This window comes from Oncorhynchus keta, chromosome 13, assembly GCF_023373465.1.
Source record: "Oncorhynchus keta strain PuntledgeMale-10-30-2019 chromosome 13, Oket_V2, whole genome shotgun sequence".
In the NCBI taxonomy this organism is placed as follows: Eukaryota; Metazoa; Chordata; class Actinopteri; order Salmoniformes; family Salmonidae; genus Oncorhynchus; species Oncorhynchus keta.
In genome coordinates, this window is record NC_068433.1 from 38,681,064 (window position 1) to 38,691,176 (window position 10,113).

Genomic DNA, 10,113 nt, shown 5'->3' on the forward strand with positions numbered 1-10,113 from the left:
TGAGAAAGATATTTTATGTCTAATGCATTAAAGAAATATATAATATGTGTAAGTGTTGTGTTCTCTATAGCTTTCTTTGTATTGAGAACCCAGGTGTAATTTATTTTGAGGCTGTGAAATGGCTGTCAATGGTGTGCTAATTAAAATACCCCCAATGTGCTGGAAGCCATTTTGGTTCAAGGGAACAGGTGGCTGCAGGTATTTCTGGTTATCCTCATTCTGATAGTCTATTATATGAACGAGCTCCATATCACTGGGGAGGGTGAGGCAAAGTGAATCTCTCTGAGAAGCTGTGGATATGTCAGGGTACTGTGGCTCCTGTTTATCAATGGCTTAGCCCTGACACACACAGACACACACATGCTCACACCTACTGAAGTGATTGATGAGGCCCATCTGCAGAAGCGTTACCGCGGGCAACAGCATCACCACTGATATGAGTCACAATACTCATTTTTTTTGCATGGAAGGCTGTTAGCAGCTGCATTAGTATCTGAGCTGGTGTGGGAGGGAGAGCATATGTGGGAGGGCAGTCTTCTGAATTATTCATTCAGAAATAAAGCAAATGGTTCCGTGCTCTAAATAGCAGTCAATTCTGCACTAATCTCTTTAGCTAGAAACCAGCCGAGCTGTGTTGCTGCTGGCGCTGAAGAAAACGGACAGAAATAAACTCTAAACATCACACACAGTGCATTGCTTCACCTTTTGACGGGGAATGACAGGAAATGAATGCACACTAGAGAAATAAAACACTTTTAATTATCACATAGTGCAAACGTATGTCTAAGTCGTGGGCTGGCAGCCCCAATGATGTTCTAGCAATATGTCCACCCCCACTCATTTAGAAAATGGTTGCTGCTCAGTAGACCATATATACGGAGTGAATTTGTCTGCGTTGCAAATGGCACCCTATTCCATACATAGAGAACCACTTTTGACTACAGTGTATGGGCCCTGTACACCATATATGGAATGCAGTTCAATTTGAGACACAGCCATTGTTTATTTGACACCAGGTTGGCTGAGATCAAGAAGTGCGCTGAATCACCTCCCATTAGCCAATCGCAATCTCTCTCAGATCCTGGCACGGGTGCCATCGACAGCCATCCCTCAATACCACTCACTCCCTCACGGACTTGTTGTGTACAGTCACACAGCACTCTCCTAGCCTTCCCTCTCAAATGGAGCCCTTATATGGTATGATTGTGCACCATCTGTGCCCTGTCCTAGCCTGCCGAAGGTGCTCAAGTGGCAAACGAGTGTCTCAGTCAACATCGCTGAGGTCATCCTCTCCATCCCTCCCATCATCTATCCCTCCATTTCCCCATCCAGACCCAATAAACAGAGAGCCAGGAGACCTCTGTCTGAGGCCACACCACCACTCTGGGTTTATACAGCTCTATGCTGCTGCACTAGGCGCTGCAGTGCCAAGCCCTGTCTCTCTCTCTCTCCGGAGCTGTGTGAGAAATGAGCATCATCTATCTCACAACTTTCTCTCCCCTGCCAAGGGAAGCTGAAGGTTCTAGACGGGAACATCCCGGTCTATCCGTTTGGCGCCAACGTCGGTCTCAGTTTGGGGACACAACGTAACAACAACATTTAAACAACATTCCCCATCTGTGAGGATAGCATCTTCTGAGCACCCACCCACCTTGTTCAAATAGACCCGAGGAGAAGGGGAGGAGGAATCCATCACTTAAGTCCCTCGCCCTGCTAACATCAGTGTCACTTCCCTGGCCCTTGGCCATTTATTGGCTCCACTTCGTGTACCACAGGTTCCCCCACGGCCCACACGATCCTATCTGTAATCCAATGACGTCTCCTAAAGGGGAGGCCAGATGAATAGCCTCAATAAGGCCTGTGATGGATTGCGTTAAGTGGCTGCTAAGTGGTCAGGTGGGAAGAGAGGCCGGGGGAGACTTGGTGACAAATTGAACACATCTGGAGTTTCAAAAGAATAACGAATCCTGCCGTAAAGAGCCTTGGGCGATAGTGAGATCTGAGCATACTGTATGCTGGTGTGTGTGAGAGAACGATACGGAGAAGAGAGAGCTGGGAGTGGAGGGAAGATATGGGCGATAGGTGCATTGCCTCTCTATAAAATTGTGTTCTACACTACCTTAAGATCCATTGCTTAAGAAAATACCATCAAAGTCTGTTAAAAGTGAGGGTGAGGAAAATTAAATGTGCTGGCATTTCACCCGAGGGCTGTACACTCGAGACCTTGTCTAAATATTCAAAATAAGCACATTTATTTTTCTTTCCACCCCAAAGCCAGAGCTCGGTGCCCATGCCATTTAACATCGAGTCAGCAGTGAATGTGGTGTGTGTCGTAGTTACTTCCGTAGACAGATTACAGGCTGAATGCTTCCAAACCCTGGGTGGAGACCTGAGCGAGTGCTTTGAGCATAGTGCACCACACGCTAAAGAAAGACCTCCAAAAACCACAGCTTTTCCAAAGGGACACTAAAAACCTGTCTGATGTGTGCACTGTTCATAAACGCACTGTTCATAAACGCACTGTTCAGAGTCAATGTGGCAAATGACATTAGCAAAGATATAATTTGATGTTCAATTTCTGTTGAAGTTATTGAAAAGGTTAAATGCTAATTGTGTGCATTTCAGTAGGCTGCACCCTGCCTGAATAATATAACATTCCAATTTTTCCAGATGGTAAGCTGAAGGACACATCATGGGATACACATTGAAAGATCTCACAATGTAAAATGCCATTATTTCATTCTGTCACATTGAGCAGTAGCTGCCTCTTGGCAGTCCTCCTGCCAAACCTGTGTTGAACTCTGCTCTGAGAGAGTGTGTGTGTGTGTGTGTGTGTGTGTGTGTTCTGAGAAGATCAGATCTGTTACACAACACTCCACACAGCCAGCTCAAGTCTTAGATGACATTAATGCAAAATGAGCAGCAATGTTATAATTCTCACTGCTTGGCTTGCACAGGTGATGGGGGTAACTGACATATTAGACCATCTTGTACATTAAAGCCAGAGTATGTAACATTTCTAGTTGTTTCAATTAATGATATACCCATATACCAAGCCCTTATTTGGCTTACTACAACTGTATTGCCTTACCAAAACAAAGTTCTCCATTGTTTGTTATTATAGTATGAAAAAAATGTATAGCTTAATTTAATGTTGCTCTCATGAAATGTCTTTCCTTGAGCATTTTAATAGACCTACAGATATAATATAAATACACTTATATTTGCATGTGATAATACAATGGGATGCATTTGTTCAAATGTCTATCGCCCTTTCTTTAGTATATAGATGTTTTATGTCACATACACCATATCGGTGTTTAACAGGGTCAGCCAGAGTAGTATGGCGCTCCTGGATCAAATTTAGGGTCAAGTGCCTTGCCCAACGGGCACAGAGACAGATTTTCACTTTGTCGGCTCGGGTATTCGAACCAGCTACCTTTCGGTGGGTTACAAGCCCAACATACTAACCACTAGGCTGCCGCATGTGACAAGAGTGTGCTTTAATTATTTGTTCCTGTTCAATATGAAACGTAGAAAATATATCATAGTTGTTGGCAACAGGTAGGTAGGAGATGTGTCACATCATTAGTCTGCAGTTGACATTGACATGCTATTGACGTGGAACCAACGCGTATGTGGAAATAGAAAGGGAGACTGCATAATAACTTTAGAAAAATAATGAGAAATACATGTGAAATAAAATAAAAACTAAGCTGACCAACTTAGTCGTTTTTACAGTTGTAGCCCTATGAACAACCAGGTGACTTCAGTTAGGTTACTTTTGGACCACCAATGTCATTCCTTACAGAAACAAGAAAACTTCATCTATAAAAAAGGTTGACTCACCAAACGGTTGGTCAATGTAAAACAATCCTTGTTCTGAAAGCAGCTGCGATGGAGGAAAGAAAAGTTCATCAATGTTTCTACAGCTTGTAACAAGGAGAGGCGATATCTTGACTCGAATCCAACAGATTCGGACCCAGCGTTCCGAAGAGAATCCAACAACTTCGGACCTAGGGTTCCAGAAGACAGGAGCGCAAGGTGGACACCGCTACTTGTCCTCTGATCAAAGCAGTCTGAACCGTGGTCAACCACAAGCACTGTCAAGGTATCTCCAAACGAGGGTCAGCTGCAAGACACGGAGTGGCGCTGCTGAACTTGAGCTTTTGATAACACATTGGCGTGCTGCATACCGTTGCATCTGTTGCAGACGGAAGCGGAGGACACTAGGGCCCTCTACCGTCAGTAAAATGAAATACAACCGTGGGCTACACTCAAAGGTGAACAAATATGTAATTATGTTACAATGTCATTTGAATAATCAATTAATCTATCATGGTATTGTATTGAAAGTAATGATTGGTTACTAATTTAAAACGTATATTGTGGGAAAGTGCAAGAGCATAGCCTCTCTCTCGCTCTCTGTAGCCTAATTTTGCAGCAGGTCTATATGGTTATGTGGACACTATTTGGATGAGGTTGATCTTACTGAGGTTGGATGTATATTTGAACATTTAAAATGTCACATGCTGTAAATTGGTCGGAGAGGAAATGAGTGTTGACCTGTCCTGTTTTCTTATCATCAGAATCCTTAGTTACCATTGCTTACATTTATTTTGCTTAAGTAGTTGATAAAGGCTTTGTAAGGTGGCCTTCATTCCATTTGAGATCTGTTGTGCAGTTTGGGAGAAAGAGGGCTATTTTATATTTTTTTGACATTCCACTGATACACAGTGATAGTTAGTTTGGATGAGAGGAACGTTTTCTCCAAAGTCCACCAGACTGGCGATACAGAGAGCAACCCTGTTGGTCAGAATTCCAGCTTTATATTCAGATACAACTCTGGAACCATATGAGCAGGGCCATGTACAGACCTTTGGAGGGGCAGGTGCTCAAAGTGCCCCCACAAAAAATGTTTTTTGACTGAAACGTCTTACATTCATAGCTAATTATCTAATGCTCCTGAAGTCAACATTTAACATATACAGTACCAGTCAAAAGTTGACACACCTACTCAGTCAAGTGTTTTTCTTTATTTTTTTACTATTTTCTACATTCAAAACTATAAAATAACATGTAGTAACCAAAAAAGTGTTAAACAAATCAAAATATATTTTACATTTCAGATTCTTCAAATTAGCCACTATTTGCTAACTCTTGGCATTCTTTCAACCAGCTTCAAGAGATAGTCACCTGGAATGCATTTCAATTAACAGGTGTGCCTTATTGAAAGTTAATTTGCAGAATTTATTTAATTCTTAATGCGTTTGAGCCATTCAGTTGTGACAAGGTAGGGGTGGTATACAGAAGATAGCCCTATTGGGTAAAAGACCAAGTCCATATTATGACAAGAACAGCTCAAATAAGCAGAGAAATGGCAGGTCATCGTTACTTTAAGACATGAAGGTCAGTCAATTCGGAAAATTTCAATAACTTTTACGTTTCTTCATGTGCTGTCGCAAAAACCATCAAGCACTATGATGAAACTGGCTCTCATGAGGACCACCACAGGAAAGGAAGACCCAAATAAATGCTTCACAGAGTTCAAGTAACAGAAAGGTGGAAATTTGTCCTTTGGTCTGAGGAGTCCAAATTTGAGATTTTTGGTTCCAACCGCTGTGTCTTTGTGAGGCGCAGAGTAGGTGAACGGATGATCTCCCCATGTGTGGTTCCCACCGTGAAGCATGGAAGAAGAGGTGTGATGGTGCTTTTTTGGTGACTGTCATGGATTTACTTCGAATTCAAGGCACACTTAACCAACTACCACAGGATTCTGCAGCAATACGCCATCCCATCTGGTTTGCGCTTAGTGGGACTATCATTTGTTTTTCAACAGGACTGTGACCCAACACACCTCCAGGCTGTATAAGGGCTATTTGACCAAAAATGAGAGTAATGGAGTGCTGCATTAGATGACCTGGCCTCCACAATCACCCGACCTCAACCCAATTGAGATGGTGTGGGATGAGTTGGACCACAGAATGAAGGAAAAGCAGCCAACAAGTCCTAAGCATATGTGGTTACTCCTTCAAGACTGCTTGAAAAGCATTCTAGGTGAAGCTGGTTGAGAGAATGCCAAGAGTGTACTGTATATTATTAGCCTTTATTTTCTGCAAAATACACTCATCCCACTGAAACAAACTTATAGCCTACTGCTCAAAGAGAGGGCAAAAAGGGGTGATCATAGCAAAAAAATGACATTAACTTGACTTACATTTCTTACATTCATAGCTAATTTAGCCAGGTCACCCATAATACAAGTCAGTATTCAACGTTCATCCATGTCTGACTATGTCAGGAAATGATATGGAAACCAGCCACTAGGGGCAACAGTGAGCGATGTTATCTTCAAATAGGTTTTGCTAGGGCATTGTGGACTGGCATGGCATGGGCGGAAACGTCTATCAATCCAGCCATAGAAGTTGTTTTAGAGATTTTTGTTTCAGAGAATTTTGTTTTAAGCCTATCCCAAACCGTAACCCTTCTGAGTTATGCCTAACCTTAAGATTTAGGAGTTAATGCCTAAACGCTAACCAGTCTTTACCTGTGATTGTTTATAGTTTATTCTGATACGGACATCTGCCTCTGTGTTTTTTTCATCATGTGTTTGTCATTCATACGTACTTGTCTCTGTAATTCATTAATGATAATGAGTGACAAAACTATTTACCAAGTTGGAATCAATAAGTAAGTACTACTCTACTCTCAGACCTACTAACAAACGTTCAAAATAACTTCTGACTGCTGGAAGAGTGCAGTGTGCACACTCGTGTGGGTACAGAGAAGCGGGGGAGGGAGGATAGATCCAAACGGTGTAAAGTAGCTAGTTTGATGGGAAATTCTTTAAATTAGGCTATCAAAATCCAAATAAAGAGAGTCACACACAATATGTAAGCTCTCAAGAATGTATTGGGTAAAACACCAATGTTTCGTCATCACTGTAGCTTCTTCAGGGTAATGTCATGAAGGCCTGAAACAGGTTATGTATGCCTAGCTGAGGAATGCTCAACTTGAGTTTTGATAACTAGTCACGTGATTTGCTAGCAACAACATTGAGTCGTCTATTCTTGACATTTTTACAAGTATGAAAATGTTTACCTGTTCGCCTATCTATGTTTGTCCAACTGCAATCCTTCAGAGGGGTACTGAAATTTACAATTTTTATAAAAACTTTAAGGGAATACAACCAGTGACTTTTTCCTCAACTGTGATTGAATAGGTCTATATTGGGCTATTATTTCATAATCGTATTGCAACATGATTAGATGCTTTACATAGTATTAACATCAAAATGAATTATTAATTTAACCTATATACACACACACTACATGACACACACATACAAAAGTATGTGGACACCTGCTCATCAACCAACTCATTCCAAAATCACGGGCATTGATATGAAGTTGGTCCCCCCTTTGCTGCTATAACAGCCTCCACTCTTCTGGGAAGTCTTTCCACTAGATGTTGGAACATTACTGCAGGCACTTGCTTCCCTTCAGCCACAAGAACATTAGTGAGGTCGGGCACTGATGTTGGCCGATTAGGCCTGGCTTACAGTCGGTGTTCCAATTCATCACAAAGGTGTTTGATAGGGTTGAGGTCAGGGCTCTGTGCAGGCCAGTCAAGTTCTTCCACACCGATCTCAACAAACCATTTCTTTATGGACCTCTCTTTGTGCATGGGGCCATTGTTATGCTGAAACAGGAAAGAGCCTTCGCCAAATGTCATTGTATGCTGTAGCTTTAAAATTTCCCTTCACTGGAACTAAGGGGCCTAGCCCAAACCATGAAAGAGTGCCCCAGCCCATTATTCCTCCTCCGCCAAACTTTACAGTTGGCACTATGAATTAGGGAAGATAGCATTCTCCTGGCATCCACTAAACCCAGATTTGTTCGTCGGACTGCCAGATGGTGCAGCGTGAGTCATTACTCCAGTGAACGCATTTCCACTGCTCCAGTGTCCAATGGCGGCGAGCTTTACACCACTCCAGCTGACGCTTGGCATTATGCACAGTGATCTTAGGCTTGCGTGCGGCTGCTCGGCCATGGAAACCCATTTCATGAAGCTCCCAATGAGACAGTTTGGAACTCAGTAGTGAGTGTTGCAACCGAGGACAGATGATTTTAATGCGCTACGCGCTTCAGCATTCACCAGTTCCGTTCTGTGAGCTTGTGTGGCCTTCCACTTCGCGGCTAAGCCGTTGTTACTCCTAGACGTTTCTACTTCACAATAACAGCACATATATTTTGACGAACTGACTTGTTGGAAAGATGGCATCATATGACGGTGCCACGTTGAAACTCATTGAGCTCTTCAGTAAGGCCATTCTACTACTAATGTTTGTCTATGGAGATTGCACAGCTGTGTGCTCGATTTAATACACCCGTCAGCAACAGATGTGGCCGAAATAGCCGAATCCACTAATTTGAAGGTGTGTCCACATACTTTTGCTCCTCAGAGGAGGAAGGGGAGGACCATCCTTCTCAGTGAATTTCATGAATTGTAAAACATTAAGCAGTTATTATTAGGTATAACTATACTAAATATAATCGCGTCACCAAATAATTGATTAAAACACTGTTTTGCAAAGGTCTACAGTAGCCTCAACAGCACTCTGTAGGGTTGTACAATGATGTAGCTGGAGGATGTCCTTCAGCCTATCAGAGATCTTGCAGCATGAACTGACATTTTCCAACTAATCAAAGGATGAGAGAAATCATCTAGTACTGAAAGCATAAACTTTAGCTAGCTAGCACTGTGTATTGTGTATAAAATGTGGTGAGTAGTTGACTCAAATTAAGAAAAAGACAATAGTTGAACAGTTTTGAATAAATCATTTTCTTCCAAAATGGAGATGCAAGACAGAAATAGCAAAAGAGTGTCCTTTTTTTCCAGTTTCACTTACTTAGCAAATGCAGCTAGCTTGTTTAGCATACTGAAACACCCTCCTCAAACAGAAGGATGCTATGTTAGCTTGCTGGCTATGGCTTTCCAACACAACACTGGAACTCTTCCAAGTCAAGGTAAGCTTTTGGTATTACTTATTTATTGCCACCGGAGCCCGCCGGTGTAACTGCTCACTGTACACTAATGTTACTGCATGATTGTAGGGAGTTTACTAACACTTTAGTTCTATTAGCTATGCTGACATTACTTTAGCTAATATGGTGACAGCGATGTAGGCTGTGTATAACGGTTTGGCTTGGAAAGGTTTTTTCGCCTGGTCACAGAGCTGATGTGTTGTGCATTGAAGTCCACACGCGAAGGGAAGAGGTGAGAAGAGATGCGAGAAGGAATGCAACTTGGCTGCTATGAAAGTGAACTGGGTTAACTCGTGATCAGGGATGTATTCAATCCGCCGATTCTGTTGAAAAAAATGTATATATAAATATCTTAAACGGAAGCAAAGGGAAAACGGGGACAAACATACCTTAATATGTCTAATAGAAACTCTCATTTTCAACTGTTGGTCTAATGATTACACCCAGGATCAGCTAGAGGCCCAAACTAATGAATTATTTTCAATTGACTGATTTCCTTATATGAACTGTAAGTCAGTAAAATCTTTGAAATGGTTGTATTTTACATAAATTCAGTCTACATCCAGTTTTGGACTTATGAATTTATATGAACCCATTGATTCTTGAAGAATATACACCTATAAATGCTTTCTGAGCTTAGTTTAAAAAGGGCAATTCCGCAACTTTTCAACCTCAGTCATCATCTGCAGCACCAAACCTGTCTACATACTGTATGTGTAAACGGCGTGCTTCTATTTTTTTAAAGCTTCTTTGTGACAGGGTAGGGTTAAAAATAAAAATAAACCTTCAACAGGTTTCCAGTCCAAGGGAGGCTATTTTTGTGCTCCCCTTGTCACTGCAAATGTCACTACTTCAAAATCCCGGATTATTTCCCCCCCTCAACAAAACGCTTTTTGCATATGTTAACCCTGGTATTGTGCTGTAAATAATTACAATTAAGTTGAAGTGCTGGCATTGCCCTTTAACTGTCCTGTAAGAACCCCAAATATAAGCTTGCTTTACTCCAGGGTTTGTAAACAAGGTCGATGTAAACAAAAATGTATGACCTCAAAACATGGTTAAAACT

General features: G+C 41.8%; 1 protein-coding gene across 1 annotated transcript in view; it reads right to left on the minus strand.

The window, feature by feature from the left end:
* The window catches only part of LOC118392301 (ras-related and estrogen-regulated growth inhibitor), a 57,800-nt gene extending 53,649 nt beyond the window's left edge, over positions 1–4,151 (minus strand). The window contains exon 1 of the mRNA XM_035784137.2: positions 3,850–4,151. The gene's annotated coding sequence lies outside the window, so the exon portion shown is untranslated. The remainder of the gene's footprint in view (positions 1–3,849) is intronic.
* Between the last annotated feature and the right edge of the window lie 5,962 nt (positions 4,152–10,113).